This window comes from Arachis hypogaea, chromosome 16 (genome assembly GCF_003086295.3).
Source record: "Arachis hypogaea cultivar Tifrunner chromosome 16, arahy.Tifrunner.gnm2.J5K5, whole genome shotgun sequence".
NCBI classification, from domain to species: Eukaryota; Viridiplantae; Streptophyta; class Magnoliopsida; order Fabales; family Fabaceae; genus Arachis; species Arachis hypogaea.
In genome coordinates, this window is record NC_092051.1 from 68,756,726 (window position 1) to 68,770,704 (window position 13,979).

At 48.3% G+C, this 13,979-nt stretch overlaps 47 non-coding genes across 47 annotated transcripts; all 47 read left to right on the forward strand.

The window, feature by feature from the left end:
- The first annotated feature begins 148 nt into the window (after positions 1 to 148).
- LOC112759468 (5S ribosomal RNA) lies at positions 149 to 267 on the forward strand. The gene has a single exon (XR_003180211.1). It is a non-coding gene; the product is annotated as a 5S ribosomal RNA (ribosomal RNA).
- A 179-nt stretch (positions 268 to 446) lies between these two features.
- Positions 447 to 565, forward strand: LOC112759479 (5S ribosomal RNA). Its single transcript, XR_003180222.1, has one exon. It is a non-coding gene; the product is annotated as a 5S ribosomal RNA (ribosomal RNA).
- Positions 566 to 746: 181 nt separating this feature from the next.
- On the forward strand, positions 747 to 865 carry LOC112759491 (5S ribosomal RNA). Its single transcript, XR_003180232.1, has one exon. It is a non-coding gene; the product is annotated as a 5S ribosomal RNA (ribosomal RNA).
- Positions 866 to 1,045: 180 nt separating this feature from the next.
- On the forward strand, positions 1,046 to 1,164 carry LOC112759503 (5S ribosomal RNA). The gene has a single exon (XR_003180242.1). It is a non-coding gene; the product is annotated as a 5S ribosomal RNA (ribosomal RNA).
- A 181-nt stretch (positions 1,165 to 1,345) lies between these two features.
- Positions 1,346 to 1,464, forward strand: LOC112759515 (5S ribosomal RNA). Its single transcript, XR_003180251.1, has one exon. It is a non-coding gene; the product is annotated as a 5S ribosomal RNA (ribosomal RNA).
- Positions 1,465 to 1,642: 178 nt separating this feature from the next.
- LOC112759526 (5S ribosomal RNA) lies at positions 1,643 to 1,761 on the forward strand. Its single transcript, XR_003180262.1, has one exon. It is a non-coding gene; the product is annotated as a 5S ribosomal RNA (ribosomal RNA).
- Positions 1,762 to 1,940: 179 nt separating this feature from the next.
- Positions 1,941 to 2,059, forward strand: LOC112759538 (5S ribosomal RNA). The gene has a single exon (XR_003180272.1). It is a non-coding gene; the product is annotated as a 5S ribosomal RNA (ribosomal RNA).
- A 181-nt stretch (positions 2,060 to 2,240) lies between these two features.
- On the forward strand, positions 2,241 to 2,359 carry LOC112759549 (5S ribosomal RNA). The gene has a single exon (XR_003180274.1). It is a non-coding gene; the product is annotated as a 5S ribosomal RNA (ribosomal RNA).
- A 180-nt stretch (positions 2,360 to 2,539) lies between these two features.
- On the forward strand, positions 2,540 to 2,658 carry LOC112759561 (5S ribosomal RNA). Its single transcript, XR_003180275.1, has one exon. It is a non-coding gene; the product is annotated as a 5S ribosomal RNA (ribosomal RNA).
- Positions 2,659 to 2,837: 179 nt separating this feature from the next.
- LOC112759573 (5S ribosomal RNA) lies at positions 2,838 to 2,956 on the forward strand. The gene has a single exon (XR_003180276.1). It is a non-coding gene; the product is annotated as a 5S ribosomal RNA (ribosomal RNA).
- A 181-nt stretch (positions 2,957 to 3,137) lies between these two features.
- On the forward strand, positions 3,138 to 3,256 carry LOC112759584 (5S ribosomal RNA). Its single transcript, XR_003180277.1, has one exon. It is a non-coding gene; the product is annotated as a 5S ribosomal RNA (ribosomal RNA).
- Positions 3,257 to 3,435: 179 nt separating this feature from the next.
- LOC112759596 (5S ribosomal RNA) lies at positions 3,436 to 3,554 on the forward strand. The gene has a single exon (XR_003180278.1). It is a non-coding gene; the product is annotated as a 5S ribosomal RNA (ribosomal RNA).
- Positions 3,555 to 3,738: 184 nt separating this feature from the next.
- LOC112760481 (5S ribosomal RNA) lies at positions 3,739 to 3,856 on the forward strand. The gene has a single exon (XR_003180919.1). It is a non-coding gene; the product is annotated as a 5S ribosomal RNA (ribosomal RNA).
- Positions 3,857 to 4,034: 178 nt separating this feature from the next.
- On the forward strand, positions 4,035 to 4,152 carry LOC112759944 (5S ribosomal RNA). Its single transcript, XR_003180405.1, has one exon. It is a non-coding gene; the product is annotated as a 5S ribosomal RNA (ribosomal RNA).
- A 179-nt stretch (positions 4,153 to 4,331) lies between these two features.
- Positions 4,332 to 4,450, forward strand: LOC112759608 (5S ribosomal RNA). The gene has a single exon (XR_003180279.1). It is a non-coding gene; the product is annotated as a 5S ribosomal RNA (ribosomal RNA).
- A 179-nt stretch (positions 4,451 to 4,629) lies between these two features.
- LOC112760690 (5S ribosomal RNA) lies at positions 4,630 to 4,747 on the forward strand. The gene has a single exon (XR_003181119.1). It is a non-coding gene; the product is annotated as a 5S ribosomal RNA (ribosomal RNA).
- Positions 4,748 to 4,926: 179 nt separating this feature from the next.
- On the forward strand, positions 4,927 to 5,044 carry LOC112760493 (5S ribosomal RNA). The gene has a single exon (XR_003180930.1). It is a non-coding gene; the product is annotated as a 5S ribosomal RNA (ribosomal RNA).
- Positions 5,045 to 5,222: 178 nt separating this feature from the next.
- On the forward strand, positions 5,223 to 5,341 carry LOC112759621 (5S ribosomal RNA). The gene has a single exon (XR_003180281.1). It is a non-coding gene; the product is annotated as a 5S ribosomal RNA (ribosomal RNA).
- Positions 5,342 to 5,519: 178 nt separating this feature from the next.
- LOC112759632 (5S ribosomal RNA) lies at positions 5,520 to 5,638 on the forward strand. Its single transcript, XR_003180282.1, has one exon. It is a non-coding gene; the product is annotated as a 5S ribosomal RNA (ribosomal RNA).
- Positions 5,639 to 5,817: 179 nt separating this feature from the next.
- LOC112762115 (5S ribosomal RNA) lies at positions 5,818 to 5,934 on the forward strand. Its single transcript, XR_003182468.1, has one exon. It is a non-coding gene; the product is annotated as a 5S ribosomal RNA (ribosomal RNA).
- Positions 5,935 to 6,112: 178 nt separating this feature from the next.
- Positions 6,113 to 6,230, forward strand: LOC112760701 (5S ribosomal RNA). Its single transcript, XR_003181130.1, has one exon. It is a non-coding gene; the product is annotated as a 5S ribosomal RNA (ribosomal RNA).
- Positions 6,231 to 6,406: 176 nt separating this feature from the next.
- Positions 6,407 to 6,524, forward strand: LOC112762250 (5S ribosomal RNA). The gene has a single exon (XR_003182595.1). It is a non-coding gene; the product is annotated as a 5S ribosomal RNA (ribosomal RNA).
- Positions 6,525 to 6,701: 177 nt separating this feature from the next.
- LOC112762253 (5S ribosomal RNA) lies at positions 6,702 to 6,820 on the forward strand. Its single transcript, XR_003182598.1, has one exon. It is a non-coding gene; the product is annotated as a 5S ribosomal RNA (ribosomal RNA).
- A 181-nt stretch (positions 6,821 to 7,001) lies between these two features.
- On the forward strand, positions 7,002 to 7,120 carry LOC112759286 (5S ribosomal RNA). The gene has a single exon (XR_003180059.1). It is a non-coding gene; the product is annotated as a 5S ribosomal RNA (ribosomal RNA).
- A 178-nt stretch (positions 7,121 to 7,298) lies between these two features.
- Positions 7,299 to 7,417, forward strand: LOC112760517 (5S ribosomal RNA). The gene has a single exon (XR_003180953.1). It is a non-coding gene; the product is annotated as a 5S ribosomal RNA (ribosomal RNA).
- A 177-nt stretch (positions 7,418 to 7,594) lies between these two features.
- LOC112759955 (5S ribosomal RNA) lies at positions 7,595 to 7,712 on the forward strand. Its single transcript, XR_003180416.1, has one exon. It is a non-coding gene; the product is annotated as a 5S ribosomal RNA (ribosomal RNA).
- Positions 7,713 to 7,891: 179 nt separating this feature from the next.
- LOC112762121 (5S ribosomal RNA) lies at positions 7,892 to 8,010 on the forward strand. The gene has a single exon (XR_003182474.1). It is a non-coding gene; the product is annotated as a 5S ribosomal RNA (ribosomal RNA).
- A 177-nt stretch (positions 8,011 to 8,187) lies between these two features.
- On the forward strand, positions 8,188 to 8,306 carry LOC112760854 (5S ribosomal RNA). Its single transcript, XR_003181273.1, has one exon. It is a non-coding gene; the product is annotated as a 5S ribosomal RNA (ribosomal RNA).
- A 178-nt stretch (positions 8,307 to 8,484) lies between these two features.
- LOC112761937 (5S ribosomal RNA) lies at positions 8,485 to 8,603 on the forward strand. Its single transcript, XR_003182304.1, has one exon. It is a non-coding gene; the product is annotated as a 5S ribosomal RNA (ribosomal RNA).
- Positions 8,604 to 8,781: 178 nt separating this feature from the next.
- Positions 8,782 to 8,900, forward strand: LOC112760352 (5S ribosomal RNA). The gene has a single exon (XR_003180797.1). It is a non-coding gene; the product is annotated as a 5S ribosomal RNA (ribosomal RNA).
- A 178-nt stretch (positions 8,901 to 9,078) lies between these two features.
- Positions 9,079 to 9,197, forward strand: LOC112761888 (5S ribosomal RNA). The gene has a single exon (XR_003182259.1). It is a non-coding gene; the product is annotated as a 5S ribosomal RNA (ribosomal RNA).
- Positions 9,198 to 9,375: 178 nt separating this feature from the next.
- LOC112762308 (5S ribosomal RNA) lies at positions 9,376 to 9,494 on the forward strand. The gene has a single exon (XR_003182648.1). It is a non-coding gene; the product is annotated as a 5S ribosomal RNA (ribosomal RNA).
- Positions 9,495 to 9,674: 180 nt separating this feature from the next.
- Positions 9,675 to 9,793, forward strand: LOC112762294 (5S ribosomal RNA). Its single transcript, XR_003182634.1, has one exon. It is a non-coding gene; the product is annotated as a 5S ribosomal RNA (ribosomal RNA).
- A 180-nt stretch (positions 9,794 to 9,973) lies between these two features.
- LOC112762155 (5S ribosomal RNA) lies at positions 9,974 to 10,092 on the forward strand. The gene has a single exon (XR_003182506.1). It is a non-coding gene; the product is annotated as a 5S ribosomal RNA (ribosomal RNA).
- A 179-nt stretch (positions 10,093 to 10,271) lies between these two features.
- LOC112761321 (5S ribosomal RNA) lies at positions 10,272 to 10,390 on the forward strand. The gene has a single exon (XR_003181722.1). It is a non-coding gene; the product is annotated as a 5S ribosomal RNA (ribosomal RNA).
- A 177-nt stretch (positions 10,391 to 10,567) lies between these two features.
- Positions 10,568 to 10,686, forward strand: LOC112759861 (5S ribosomal RNA). The gene has a single exon (XR_003180326.1). It is a non-coding gene; the product is annotated as a 5S ribosomal RNA (ribosomal RNA).
- Positions 10,687 to 10,864: 178 nt separating this feature from the next.
- LOC112762309 (5S ribosomal RNA) lies at positions 10,865 to 10,983 on the forward strand. The gene has a single exon (XR_003182649.1). It is a non-coding gene; the product is annotated as a 5S ribosomal RNA (ribosomal RNA).
- A 179-nt stretch (positions 10,984 to 11,162) lies between these two features.
- Positions 11,163 to 11,281, forward strand: LOC112761334 (5S ribosomal RNA). Its single transcript, XR_003181734.1, has one exon. It is a non-coding gene; the product is annotated as a 5S ribosomal RNA (ribosomal RNA).
- Positions 11,282 to 11,459: 178 nt separating this feature from the next.
- LOC112759873 (5S ribosomal RNA) lies at positions 11,460 to 11,578 on the forward strand. The gene has a single exon (XR_003180337.1). It is a non-coding gene; the product is annotated as a 5S ribosomal RNA (ribosomal RNA).
- Positions 11,579 to 11,755: 177 nt separating this feature from the next.
- Positions 11,756 to 11,874, forward strand: LOC112762120 (5S ribosomal RNA). The gene has a single exon (XR_003182473.1). It is a non-coding gene; the product is annotated as a 5S ribosomal RNA (ribosomal RNA).
- A 179-nt stretch (positions 11,875 to 12,053) lies between these two features.
- On the forward strand, positions 12,054 to 12,172 carry LOC112762240 (5S ribosomal RNA). The gene has a single exon (XR_003182585.1). It is a non-coding gene; the product is annotated as a 5S ribosomal RNA (ribosomal RNA).
- Positions 12,173 to 12,351: 179 nt separating this feature from the next.
- Positions 12,352 to 12,470, forward strand: LOC112759328 (5S ribosomal RNA). Its single transcript, XR_003180099.1, has one exon. It is a non-coding gene; the product is annotated as a 5S ribosomal RNA (ribosomal RNA).
- A 178-nt stretch (positions 12,471 to 12,648) lies between these two features.
- Positions 12,649 to 12,767, forward strand: LOC112762237 (5S ribosomal RNA). Its single transcript, XR_003182583.1, has one exon. It is a non-coding gene; the product is annotated as a 5S ribosomal RNA (ribosomal RNA).
- A 179-nt stretch (positions 12,768 to 12,946) lies between these two features.
- LOC112762227 (5S ribosomal RNA) lies at positions 12,947 to 13,065 on the forward strand. The gene has a single exon (XR_003182573.1). It is a non-coding gene; the product is annotated as a 5S ribosomal RNA (ribosomal RNA).
- Positions 13,066 to 13,244: 179 nt separating this feature from the next.
- On the forward strand, positions 13,245 to 13,363 carry LOC112759967 (5S ribosomal RNA). Its single transcript, XR_003180427.1, has one exon. It is a non-coding gene; the product is annotated as a 5S ribosomal RNA (ribosomal RNA).
- Positions 13,364 to 13,541: 178 nt separating this feature from the next.
- LOC112760023 (5S ribosomal RNA) lies at positions 13,542 to 13,660 on the forward strand. Its single transcript, XR_003180482.1, has one exon. It is a non-coding gene; the product is annotated as a 5S ribosomal RNA (ribosomal RNA).
- Positions 13,661 to 13,840: 180 nt separating this feature from the next.
- LOC112760564 (5S ribosomal RNA) lies at positions 13,841 to 13,959 on the forward strand. Its single transcript, XR_003180997.1, has one exon. It is a non-coding gene; the product is annotated as a 5S ribosomal RNA (ribosomal RNA).
- Positions 13,960 to 13,979: the final 20 nt, after the last annotated feature.

Genomic DNA, 13,979 nt, shown 5'->3' on the forward strand with positions numbered 1-13,979 from the left:
TTAAACGACGCTATCTTGAATAGTTTAGCTAAAGCGAGCCTCAATGACCTGATTTTCGGCAAGCTCGCACGGCCCCGCAGGGATTCGCAGCTCGACTTACCCTACGTCGCGAGACATGCTTATGATAATTATGTGCGCATACTTTAATAGGTGCGATCATACCAGCACTAATGCACCGGATCCCATCAGAACTCCGCAGTTAAGCGTGCTTGGGCGAGAGTAGTACTAGGATGGGTGACCTCCTGGGAAGTCCTCGTGTTGCACCTTTTTTTTTTTACGTCGTGCTTACCCTCGTTCTTTAAACGACGCTATCTTGAATAGTTTAGCTAAAGCGAGCCTCAATGACCTGATTTTCGGCAAGCTCGCACGGCCCCGCAGGGATTCGCAGCTCGACTTACCCTACGTCGCGAGACATGCTTATGATAATTATGTGCGCATACTTTAATAGGTGCGATCATACCAGCACTAATGCACCGGATCCCATCAGAACTCCGCAGTTAAGCGTGCTTGGGCGAGAGTAGTACTAGGATGGGTGACCTCCTGGGAAGTCCTCGTGTTGCACCTTTTTTTTTTTTACGTCGTGCTTACCCTCGTTCTTTAAACGACGCTATCTTGAATAGTTTAGCTAAAGCGAGCCTCAATGACCTGATTTTCGGCAAGCTCGCACGGGCCCCGCAGGGATTCGCAGCTCGACTTACCCTACGTCGCGAGACATGCTTATGATAATTATGTGCGCATACTTTAATAGGTGCGATCATACCAGCACTAATGCACCGGATCCCATCAGAACTCCGCAGTTAAGCGTGCTTGGGCGAGAGTAGTACTAGGATGGGTGACCTCCTGGGAAGTCCTCGTGTTGCACCTTTTTTTTTTTACGTCGTGCTTACCCTCGTTCTTTAAACGACGCTATCTTGAATAGTTTAGCTAAAGCGAGCCTCAATGACCTGATTTTCGGCAAGCTCGCACGGGCCCCGCAGGGATTCGCAGCTCGACTTACCCTACGTCGCGAGACATGCTTATGATAATTATGTGCGCATACTTTAATAGGTGCGATCATACCAGCACTAATGCACCGGATCCCATCAGAACTCCGCAGTTAAGCGTGCTTGGGCGAGAGTAGTACTAGGATGGGTGACCTCCTGGGAAGTCCTCGTGTTGCACCTTTTTTTTTTTTTACGTCGTGCTTACCCTCGTTCTTTAAACGACGCTATCTTGAATAGTTTAGCTAAAGCGAGCCTCAATACCTGATTTTCGGCAAGCTCGCACGGGCCCCGCAGGGATTCGCAGCTCGACTTACCCTACGTCGCGAGACATGCTTATGATAATTATGTGCGCATACTTTAATAGGTGCGATCATACCAGCACTAATGCACCGGATCCCATCAGAACTCCGCAGTTAAGCGTGCTTGGGCGAGAGTAGTACTAGGATGGGTGACCTCCTGGGAAGTCCTCGTGTTGCACCTTTTTTTTTTTACGTCGTGCTTACCCTCGTTCTTTAAACGACGCTATCTTGAATAGTTTAGCTAAAGCGAGCCTCAATGACCTGATTTTCGGCAAGCTCGCACGGCCCCGCAGGGATTCGCAGCTCGACTTACCCTACGTCGCGAGAATGCTTATGATAATTATGTGCGCAAACTTTAATAGGTGCGATCATACCAGCACTAATGCACCGGATCCCATCAGAACTCCGCAGTTAAGCGTGCTTGGGCGAGAGTAGTACTAGGATGGGTGACCTCCTGGGAAGTCCTCGTGTTGCACCTTTTTTTTTTTACGTCGTGCTTACCCTCGTTCTTTAAACGACGCTATCTTGAATAGTTTAGCTAAAGCGAGCCTCAATGACCTGATTTTCGGCAAGCTCGCACGGCCCCGCAGGGATTCGCAGCTCGACTTACCCTACGTCGCGAGACATGCTTATGATAATTATGTGCGCATACTTTAATAGGTGCGATCATACCAGCACTAATGCACCGGATCCCATCAGAACTCCGCAGTTAAGCGTGCTTGGGCGAGAGTAGTACTAGGATGGGTGACCTCCTGGGAAGTCCTCGTGTTGCACCTTTTTTTTTTTTTTTACGTCGTGCTTACCCTCGTTCTTTAAACGACGCTATCTTGAATAGTTTAGCTAAAGCGAGCCTCAATACCTGATTTTCGGCAAGCTCGCACGGCCCGCAGGGATTCGCAGCTCGACTTACCCTACGTCGCGAGACATGCTTATGATAATTATGTGCGCATACTTTAATAGGTGCGATCATACCAGCACTAATGCACCGGATCCCATCAGAACTCCGCAGTTAAGCGTGCTTGGGCGAGAGTAGTACTAGGATGGGTGACCTCCTGGGAAGTCCTCGTGTTGCACCTTTTTTTTTTTTACGTCGTGCTTACCCTCGTTCTTTAAACGACGCTATCTTGAATAGTTTAGCTAAAGCGAGCCTCAATGACCTGATTTTCGGCAAGCTCGCACAGGCCCCGCAGGGATTCGCAGCTCGACTTACCCTACGTCGCGAGAATGCTTATGATAATTATGTGCGCAAACTTTAATAGGTGCGATCATACCAGCACTAATGCACCGGATCCCATCAGAACTCCGCAGTTAAGCGTGCTTGGGCGAGAGTAGTACTAGGATGGGTGACCTCCTGGGAAGTCCTCGTGTTGCACCTTTTTTTTTTACGTCGTGCTTACCCTCGTTCTTTAAACGACGCTATCTTGAATAGTTTAGCTAAAGCGAGCCTCAATGACCTGATTTTCGGCAAGCTCGCACAGGCCCCGCAGGGATTCGCAGCTCGACTTACCCTACGTCGCGAGACATGCTTATGATAATTATGTGCGCAAACTTTAATAGGTGCGATCATACCAGCACTAATGCACCGGATCCCATCAGAACTCCGCAGTTAAGCGTGCTTGGGCGAGAGTAGTACTAGGATGGGTGACCTCCTGGGAAGTCCTCGTGTTGCACCTTTTTTTTTTTTACGTCGTGCTTACCCTCGTTCTTTAAACGACGCTATCTTGAATAGTTTAGCTAAAGCGAGCCTCAATGACCTGATTTTCGGCAAGCTCGCACGGGCCCCGCAGGGATTCGCAGCTCGACTTACCCTACGTCGCGAGACATGCTTATGATAATTATGTGCGCATACTTTAATAGGTGCGATCATACCAGCACTAATGCACCGGATCCCATCAGAACTCCGCAGTTAAGCGTGCTTGGGCGAGAGTAGTACTAGGATGGGTGACCTCCTGGGAAGTCCTCGTGTTGCACCTTTTTTTTTTACGTCGTGCTTACCCTCGTTCTTTAAACGACGCTATCTTGAATAGTTTAGCTAAAGCGAGCCTCAATGACCTGATTTTCGGCAAGCTCGCACAGGCCCCGCAGGGATTCGCAGCTCGACTTACCCTACGTCGCGAGAGATGCTTATGATAATTATGTGCGCAAACTTTAATAGGTGCGATCATACCAGCACTAATGCACCGGATCCCATCAGAACTCCGCAGTTAAGCGTGCTTGGGCGAGAGTAGTACTAGGATGGGTGACCTCCTGGGAAGTCCTCGTGTTGCACCTTTTTTTTTTTTTTTTACGTCGTGCTTACCCTCGTTCTTTAAACGACGCTATCTTGAATAGTTTAGCTAAAGCGAGCCTCAATGACCTGATTTTCGGCAAGCTCGCACGGGCCCCGCAGGGATTCGCAGCTCGACTTACCCTACGTCGCGAGAGATGCTTATGATAATTATGTGCGCAACTTTAATAGGTGCGATCATACCAGCACTAATGCACCGGATCCATCAGAACTCCGCAGTTAAGCGTGCTTGGGCGAGAGTAGTACTAGGATGGGTGACCTCCTGGGAAGTCCTCGTGTTGCACCTTTTTTTTTTACGTCGTGCTTACCCTCGTTCTTTAAACGACGCTATCTTGAATAGTTTAGCTAAAGCGAGCCTCAATACCTGATTTTCGGCAAGCTCGCACGGGCCCCGCAGGGATTCGCAGCTCGACTTACCCTACGTCGCGAGACATGCTTATGATAATTATGTGCGCATACTTTAATAGGTGCGATCATACCAGCACTAATGCACCGGATCCCATCAGAACTCCGCAGTTAAGCGTGCTTGGGCGAGAGTAGTACTAGGATGGGTGACCTCTGGGAAGTCCTCGTGTTGCACCTTTTTTTTTTACGTCGTGCTTACCCTCGTTCTTTAAACGACGCTATCTTGAATAGTTTAGCTAAAGCGAGCCTCAATGACCTGATTTTCGGCAAGCTCGCACGGGCCCCGCAGGGATTCGCAGCTCGACTTACCCTACGTCGCGAGACATGCTTATGATAATTATGTGCGCATACTTTAATAGGTGCGATCATACCAGCACTAATGCACCGGATCCCATCAGAACTCCGCAGTTAAGCGTGCTTGGGCGAGAGTAGTACTAGGATGGGTGACCTCCTGGGAAGTCCTCGTGTTGCACCTTTTTTTTTTTACGTCGTGCTTACCCTCGTTCTTTAAACGACGCTATCTTGAATAGTTTAGCTAAAGCGAGCCTCAATGACCTGATTTTCGGCAAGCTCGCACGGCCCCGCAGGGATTCGCAGCTCGACTTACCCTACGTCGCGAGAGATGCTTATGATAATTATGTGCGCAAACTTTAATAGGTGCGATCATACCAGCACTAATGCACCGGATCCCATCAGAACTCCGCAGTTAAGCGTGCTTGGCGAGAGTAGTACTAGGATGGGTGACCTCCTGGGAAGTCCTCGTGTTGCACCTTTTTTTTTTTTACGTCGTGCTTACCCTCGTTCTTTAAACGACGCTATCTTGAATAGTTTAGCTAAAGCGAGCCTCAATGACCTGATTTTCGGCAAGCTCGCACGGCCCCGCAGGGATTCGCAGCTCGACTTACCCTACGTCGCGAGAGATGCTTATGATAATTATGTGCGCAACTTTAATAGGTGCGATCATACCAGCACTAATGCACCGGATCCATCAGAACTCCGCAGTTAAGCGTGCTTGGGCGAGAGTAGTACTAGGATGGGTGACCTCCTGGGAAGTCCTCGTGTTGCACCTTTTTTTTTTACGTCGTGCTTACCCTCGTTCTTTAAACGACGCTATCTTGAATAGTTTAGCTAAAGCGAGCCTCAATTACCTGATTTTCGGCAAGCTCGCACGGGCCCGCAGGGATTCGCAGCTCGACTTACCCTACGTCGCGAGACATGCTTATGATAATTGTGTGCGCATACTTTAATAGGTGCGATCATACCAGCACTAATGCACCGGATCCCATCAGAACTCCGCAGTTAAGCGTGCTTGGGCGAGAGTAGTACTAGGATGGGTGACCTCCTGGGAAGTCCTCGTGTTGCACCTTTTTTTTTTTACGTCGTGCTTACCCTCGTTCTTTAAACGACGCTATCTTGAATAGTTTAGCTAAAGCGAGCCTCAATGACCTGATTTTCGGCAAGCTCGCACGGGCCCGCAGGGATTCGCAGCTCGACTTACCCTACGTCGCGAGACATGCTTATGATAATTTGTGCGCATACTTTAATAGGTGCGATCATACCAGCACTAATGCACCGGATCCCATCAGAACTCCGCAGTTAAGCGTGCTTGGGCGAGAGTAGTACTAGGATGGGTGACCTCCTGGGAAGTCCTCGTGTTGCACCTTTTTTTTTTACGTCGTGCTTACCCTCGTTCTTTAAACGACGCTATCTTGAATAGTTTAGCTAAAGCGAGCCTCAATGACCTGATTTTCGGCAAGCTCGCACGGGCCCCGCAGGGATTCGCAGCTCGACTTACCCTACGTCGCGAGACATGCTTATGATAATTATGTGCGCATACTTTAATAGGTGCGATCATACCAGCACTAATGCACCGGATCCCATCAGAACTCCGCAGTTAAGCGTGCTTGGCGAGAGTAGTACTAGGATGGGTGACCTCCTGGGAAGTCCTGTGTTGCACCTTTTTTTTTTTACGTCGTGCTTACCCTCGTTCTTTAAACGACGCTATCTTGAATAGTTTAGCTAAAGCGAGCCTCAATGACCTGATTTTCGGCAAGCTCGCACGGCCCCGCAGGGATTCGCAGCTCGACTTACCCTACGTCGCGAGAGATGCTTATGATAATTATGTGCGCAACTTTAATAGGTGCGATCATACCAGCACTAATGCACCGGATCCCATCAGAACTCCGCAGTTAAGCGTGCTTGGCGAGAGTAGTACTAGGATGGGTGACCTCCTGGGAAGTCCTCGTGTTGCACCTTTTTTTTTTTACGTCGTGCTTACCCTCGTTCTTTAAACGACGCTATCTTGAATAGTTTAGCTAAAGCGAGCCTCAATGACCTGATTTTCGGCAAGCTCACAGGCCCCGCAGGATTCGCAGCTCGCTTACCCTACGTCACGAGAGATGCTTATGATAATTATGTGCGCAAACTTTAATAGGTGCGATCATACCACACTAATGCACCGGATCCTATCAGAACTCCGCAGTTAAGCGTGCTTGGGCGAGAGTAGTACTAGGATGGGTGACCTCCTGGGAAGTCCTTGTGTTGCACCTTTTTTTTTTACGTCGTGCTTACCCTCGTTCTTTAAACGACGCTATCTTGAATAGTTTAGATAAAGTGAGCCTCAATTACCTGATTTTCGGCAAGCTCGCACGGGCTCCGCAGGGATTGCAGCTCGACTTACCCTACGTCGCGAGACATGCTTATGATAATTGTGTGCGCATACTTTAAAGGTGCGATCATACCAGCACTAATGCACCGGATCCCATCAGAACTCCACAGTTAAGCGTGCTTCGGTTAGAGTAGTACTAGGATGGGTGACCTCCTGGGAAGTCCTCGTGTTGCACCTTTTTTCTTTTTTACGTCGTGTTTACACTCGTTCTTTAAACGACGCTATCTTGAATAGCTTAGCTAAAGCGAGCCTCAATGACCTGATTTTCGAAAAGCTCACAAAGGCCCCGCAGGATTCGCAGCTCGCCTTACCCTACGTCACGAGAGATGCTTATGATAATTATGTGCGCAAACTTTAATAGGTGCGATCATACCAACACTAATGCACCGGATCCTATCAGAACTCCGCAGTTAAGCGTGCTTGGGAGAGAGTAGTACTAGGATGGGTGACCTCCTACGAAGTCCTTGTATTGCACCTTTTTTTTTACGTCGTGCTTACCCTCGTTCTTTAAACGACGCTATTTTGAATAGTTTAGATAAAGTGAGCCTCAATTACCTGATTTTCGGCAAGCTCGCACGGACACCGCAGGGATTCGCAGCTCGACTTACCTTACGTCGCGAGACATGCTTATGATAATTGTGTGCGCATACTTTAACAGGTGCGATCATACCAGCACTAATGCACCGGATCCCATCAGAACTCCGTAGTTAAGCGTGCTTGGGCGAGAGTAGTACTAGGATGGGTGTCCTCTTGGGAAGTCCTCGTGTTTCACCTTTTTTTTACGTCATGCTTACCCTCGTTCTATAAACGACGCTATCTTGAATAGTTTAGCTAAAGCGAGCCCCAATGACTTGATTTTCGGCAAGCTCGCACAGTCCCCGCAGGGATTCGCAGCTCGACTTACCCTACGTCGCGAGAGATGCTTACGATAATTATGTGCGCAAACTTTAATAGGTGCGATCATACCAGCACTAATGCACCGGATCCCATCAGAACTCCGCAGTTAAGCGTGCTTGGGCGAGAGTAGTACTAGGATGGGTGACCTCTGGGAAGTCCTCGTGTTGCACCTTTTTTTTTTTTACGTCGGCTTACCCTCGTTCTTTAAACGACGCTATCTTGAATAGTTTAGCTAAAGCGAGCCTCAATGACCTGATTTTCGGCAAGCTCGCACAGGCCCCGCAGGATTCGCAGCTCGACTTACCCTACGTCGCGAGAGATGCTTATGATAATTATGTGCACAAACTTTAATAGGTGTGATCATACCAGCACTAATGCACCGGATCCTATCAGAACTCCGCAATTAAGCGTGCTTGGGCGAGAGTAGTACTAGGATGGGTGACCTCCTGCGAAGTCCTTGTGTTGCACCTTTTTTTTTACGTTGTGCTTACCCTCGTTTTTAAACGACGCTATCTTGAATAGTTTAGCTAAAGCGAGCCTCAATTACCTGATTTTCGGCAAGCTCGCACGGGCCCAGCAGGGATTCGCAGCTCGACTTACCCTACGTCACGAGACATGCTTATGATAATTGTGTGCGCATACTTTAACAGGTGCGATCATACCAGCACTAATGCACCAGATCCCATCAGAACTCCGCAGTTAAGCGTGCTTGGGCGAGGGTAGAACTAGGATGGGTGACCTCTTGGGAAGTCCTCGTGTTGCACCTTTTTTTTTACGTCGTGCTTACCCTCGTTCTTTAATCGACGCTATCTTGAATAGTTTAGCTAAAGCGAGCCTCAATGACCTAATTTTTGGCAAGCTCGCACAGGCCCCGCAGGGATTCGCAGCTCGACTTACCCTACGTCGCGAGAGATGCTTATGATAATTATGTGCGCAAACTTTAATAGGTGTGATCATACCAGTACTAATGCACCGGATCCTATCAGAACTCCGCAGTTAAGCATGCTTGGGCGAGAGTAGTACTAGGATGGGTGACCTCCTGGGAAGTCCTTGTGTTGCACCTTTTTTTTTACGTCGTGCTTACCATCGTTCTTTAAACGACGCTATCTTGAATAGTTTAGCTAAAGCGAGCCTCAATTACCTGATTTTCGGCAAGCTCGCACGGGCTCCGCAGGGATTCGCAGCTCGACTTACCTTACGTCGCGAGACATGCTTATGATAATTGTGTACGCATACTTTAACAGGTGTGATCATACCAGCACTAATGCACCGGATCCCATCAGAACTCCGCAGTTAAGCGTGCTTGGGCGAGAGTAGTACTAGGATGGGTGCCCTCTTGGGAAGTCCTCGTGTTTCACCTTTTTTTTTACGTCATGCTTACCCTCCTTCTTTAAACGACGCTATCTTGAATAGTTTAGCTAAAGCGAGCCTCAATGACCTGATTTTCGGCAAGCTCGCACAGGCCCCGCAGGGATTCGCAGCTCGACTTACCCTACGTCGCGAGAGATGCTTATGATAATTCTGTGCGCAAACTTTAATAGGTGCGATCATACCAGCACTAATGCACCGGATCCCATCAGAACTCCGCAGTTAAGCGTGCTTTGGCGAGAGTAGTATTAGGATGGGTGACCTCCTGTGAAGTCCTTGTGTTGCACCTTTTTTTTTACATCGTGCTTACAATCGTTCTTTAAACGATGCTATCTTGAATAGCTTAGCTAAGGCAAGCCTCAATGACCTGATTTTCGGCAAGCTGGCGCGGGCCTCGCAGGGATTCACAGCTCGACTTACCCTACGTCGCGAGAGATGCTTATGATAATTATGTGCACATACTTTAATAGGTGCGATCATACAAGCACTAATGCACCGGATCCTATAAGAACTCTGCAGTTAAGCGTGCTTGGGCGAGAGTAGTACTAGGATGGGTGACCTCCTGTGAAGTCCTTGTGTTGCACCTTTTTTTTTCTACGTCGTGCTTACCCTCGTTCTTTAAACGATGCTATCTTGAATAGTTTAGCTAAAGCGAGCCTCAATGACCTGATTTTTGGCAAGCTCGAACGGGCCCCGCAGGGATTGGCAGCTCGACTTACCCTACGTCGCGAGAGATGCTTATGATAATTATGTGCGCATACTTTAATAGGTGCGATCATACAAGCACTAATGCACCGGATCCTATCAGAACTCTGCAGTTAAGCGTGCTTGGGCGAGAGTAGTACCAGGATGGGTGACCTCCTGTGAAGTCCTTGTGTTGCACCTTTTTTTTTTCTACGTCGTGCTTACCCTCGTTCTTTAAACGACGCTATCTTGAATAGTTTAGCTAAAGCGAGCCTCAATGACCTGATTGTCGGCAAGCTCGCACAGGCCCCGTAGGATTCGCAGCTCGACTTACCCTACGTCGCGAGAGATGCTTATGATAATTATGTGCGCAAAATTTAATAGGTGTGATCATACCAGTACTAATGCACCGGATCCTATCAGAACTCCGCAGTTAAGCATGCTTGGGCGAGAGTAGTACTAGGATGGGTGACCTCCTGGGAAGTCCTTGTGTTGCACCCTTTTTTTTTATGTCGTGCTTACCCTCGTTCTTTAAACGACGCTATCTTGAATAGTTTAGCTAAAGCGAGCCTCAATTACCTGATTTTCGGCAAGCTCGCACGGGCTCCGCAGGGATTCGCAGCTCGACTTACCTTACGTCGCGAGACATGCTTATGATAATTGTGTGCGCATACTTTAACAGGTGTGATCATTCCAGCACTAATGCACCGGATCCCATCAGAACTCCACAGTTAAGCGTGCTTGGGCGAGAGTAGTACTAGGATGGGTGACCTCTTGGGAAGTCCTCGTGTTTCACCTTTTTTTTTACGTCATGCTTACCCTCGTTCTTTAAACGACGCTATCATGAATAATTTAGCTAAAGCGAGCCTCAATGACCTAATTTTCGGCAAGCTCGCACAGGCCCCGCAGGGATTCGCAGCTCGATTTACCCTACGTCGCGAGAGATGCTTATGATAATTATGTGCGCAAACTTTATAGGTGCGATCATACCAGCACTAATGCACCGGATCCCATCAGAACTCCGCAGTTAAGCGTGCTTGGGCGAGAGTAGTACTAGGATGGGTGACCTCCTGGGATGTCCTCGTGTTGCACCTTTTTTTTTTATGTCATGCTTACCCTCGTTCTTTAAACGACGCTATCTTGAATAGTTTAGCTAAAGCGAGCCTCAATGACCTGATTTTCGGCAAGCTCGCACAGGCCCCGCAGGATTCGCAGCTCGACTTACCCTACGTCACGAGAGATGCTTATGATAATTATGTGCACATACTTTAATAGGTGCGATCATACAAGCACTAATGCACCGGATCCTATAAGAACTCTGCAGTTAAGCGTGCTTGGGCGAGAGTAGTACTAGGATGGGTGACCTCCTGGGAAGTCCTTGTGTTGCACCCTTTTTTTTTATGTCGTGCTTACCCTCGTTCTTTAAACGACGCTATCTTGAATAGTTTAGCTAAAGCGAGCCTCAATTACCTGATTTTCGGCAAGCTCGCACGGGCTCCGCAGGGATTCGCAGCTCGACTTACCTTACGTCGCGAGACATGCTTATGATAATTGTGTGCGCATACTTTAACAGGTGTGATCATTCCAGCACTAATGCACCGGATCCCATCAGAACTCCACAGTTAAGCGTGCTTGGGCGAGAGTAGTACTAGGATGGGTGACCTCTTGGGAAGTCCTCGTGTTTCACCTTTTTTTTTTCGTCATGCTTACCCTCGTTCTTTAAACGACGCTATCATGAATAATTTAGCTAAAGCGAGCCTCAATGACCTAATTTTCGGCAAGCTCGCACAGGCCCCGCAGGGATTCGCAGCTCGATTTACCCTACGTCGCGAGAGATGCTTATGATAATTATGTGCGCAAACTTTTATAGGTGCGATCATACCAGCACTAATGCACCGGATCCCATCAGAACTCCGCAGTTAAGCGTGCTTGGGCGAGAGTAGTACTAGGATGGGTGACCTCCTGGGATGTCCTCGTGTTGCACCTTTTTTTTTATGTCATGCTTACCCTCGTTCTTTAAACGACGCTATCTTGAATAGTTTAGCTAAAGCGAGCCTCAATGACCTGATTTTCGGCAAGCTCGCACAGGCCCCGCAGGATTCGCAGCTCGACTTACCCTACGTCACGAGAGATGCTTATGATAATTATGTGCGCAAACTTTAATAGGTGTGATCATACCAGCAGTAATGCACCGGATCCTATCAGAACTCCGCAGTTAAGCGTGCTTGGGCGAGAGTAGTACTAGGATGGGTGACCTCCTGCGAAGTCCTTGTGTTGCACCTTTTTTTTTTACGTCGTGCTTACCCTCGTTCTTTAAACGACGCTATCATGAATAGTTTAGCTAAAGCGAGCCTTAATTACCTGATTTTCGGCAAGCTCGCACGGGCCCCGCAGGGATTCGCAGCTCGACTTACCCTACGTCGCGAGACATGCTTATGATAATTGTGTGTGGATACTTTAACAGGTGCGATCATACCAGCACTAATGCACCGGATCCCATCAGAACTCCACAGTTAAGCGTGCATGGGCGAGAGTAGAACTAGGATGGGTGACCTCCTGGGAAGTCCTCATGTTGCACCTTTTTTTTTTTACGCGTGCTTACCCTCGTTCTTTAAACGACGCTATCTTGAATAGTTTAGCTAAAGCTAGCCTCAATGACCTAATTTTCGGCAAGCTCGCACAGGCCCCACAGGGATTCGCAGCTCGACTTACCCTACGTCGCGAGAGATGCTTATGATAATTATGTGCGCAAACTTTAATAGGTGCGATCTTACAAGCACTAATGTACCGGATCCTATCAGAACTCCGCAGTTAAGCGTGCTTGGGCGAGAGTAGTATTAGGATGGGTGACCTCCTGTGAAGTCCTTGTGTTGCACCTTTTTTTTTACATCGTGCTTACAATCGTTCTTTAAACGATGCTATCTTGAATAGCTTAGCTAAGGCAAGCCTCAATGACTTGATTTTCGGCAAGCTCGCACGGGCCTCGCAGGGATTCGCAGCTCGACTTACCCTACGTCGCGAGAGATGCTTATGATAATTATGTGCACATACTTTAATAGGTGCGATCATACAAGCACTAATGCACCAGATCCTATCAGAACTCCGCAGTTAAGCGTGCTTGGGCGAGAGTAGTACTAGGATGGGTGACCTCCTGTGAAGTCCTTGTGTTGCACCTTTTTTTTTCTACGTCGTGCTTACCCTCGTTCTTTAAACGACGCTATCTTGAATAGTTTAGCTAAAGCGAGCCTCAATGACCTGATTTTCGGCAAGCTCGCACAGGCCCCGCAGGATTCGCAGCTCGCCTTACCCTACGTCGCGAGAGATGCTTATGATAATTATGTGCGCAAACTTTAATAGGTGCGATCATACCAGCACTAATGCACTGGATCCTATCAGAACTCCGCAGTTAAGCGTGCTTGGGCGAGAGTAGTACTAGGATAGGTGACCTACTGCGAAGTCCTTGTGTTGCACCTTTTTTTTTTACGTCGTGCTTACCCTCGTTCTTTAAACGACGCTATCTTGAATAGTTTAGCTAAAGTGAGCCTCAATTACCTGATTTTCGGCAAGCTCGCACGGGCTCTACAGGGATTCGCAGCTCGACTTACGTTACGTCGCGAGACATGCTTATGATAATTGTGTGCGCATACTTTAACAGGTGCGATCATACCAGCACTAATGCACGGGATCCCATCAGAACTCTGCAGTTAAGCGTGCTTGGGCGAGAGTAGTACTAGGATGGGTGACCTCCTGGGAAGTCCTCGTGTTGCACCTTTTTTTTTAGGTCGTGCTTACCCTCGTTCTTTAAACGACTCTATCTTGAATAGTTTAGCTAAAGTGGGCCTCAATGACCTGATTTTCTGCAGGCTCACACAGGCCCCGCAGGGATTCGCAGCTCGATTTACCCTACGACGCGAGAGATGCTTATGACAATTATGTGCGCAAACCTTAATAGGTGCGATCATACCAGCACTAATGCACCGGATCCCATCAGAACTCCGCAGTTAAGCGTGCTTGGGCGAGAGTAGTACTAGGATGGGTGACCTCTTGGGAAGTCCTCGGGTTGCACCATTTTTTTTTTTACGTCGTGCTTACCCTCGTTCTTTAAACGACGCTATCTTGAATAGTTTAGCTAAAGCGAGCCTCAATTACCTGATTTTCGGCAAGCTCGCACGGGCCTGCAAGGATTCGCAGCTCGACTTACCTTACGTCGCGAGACATGCTTATGATAATTGTGTGCGCATACTTTAACAGGTGCGATCATACCAGCACTAATGCACCGGATCCCATCAGAACTCTGCAGTTAAGCGTGCTTGGGCGAGAGTAGTACTAGGATGGGTGACCTCTTGGGAAGTCCTCGTGTTTCACCTTTTTTTTTTACGTCATGCTTA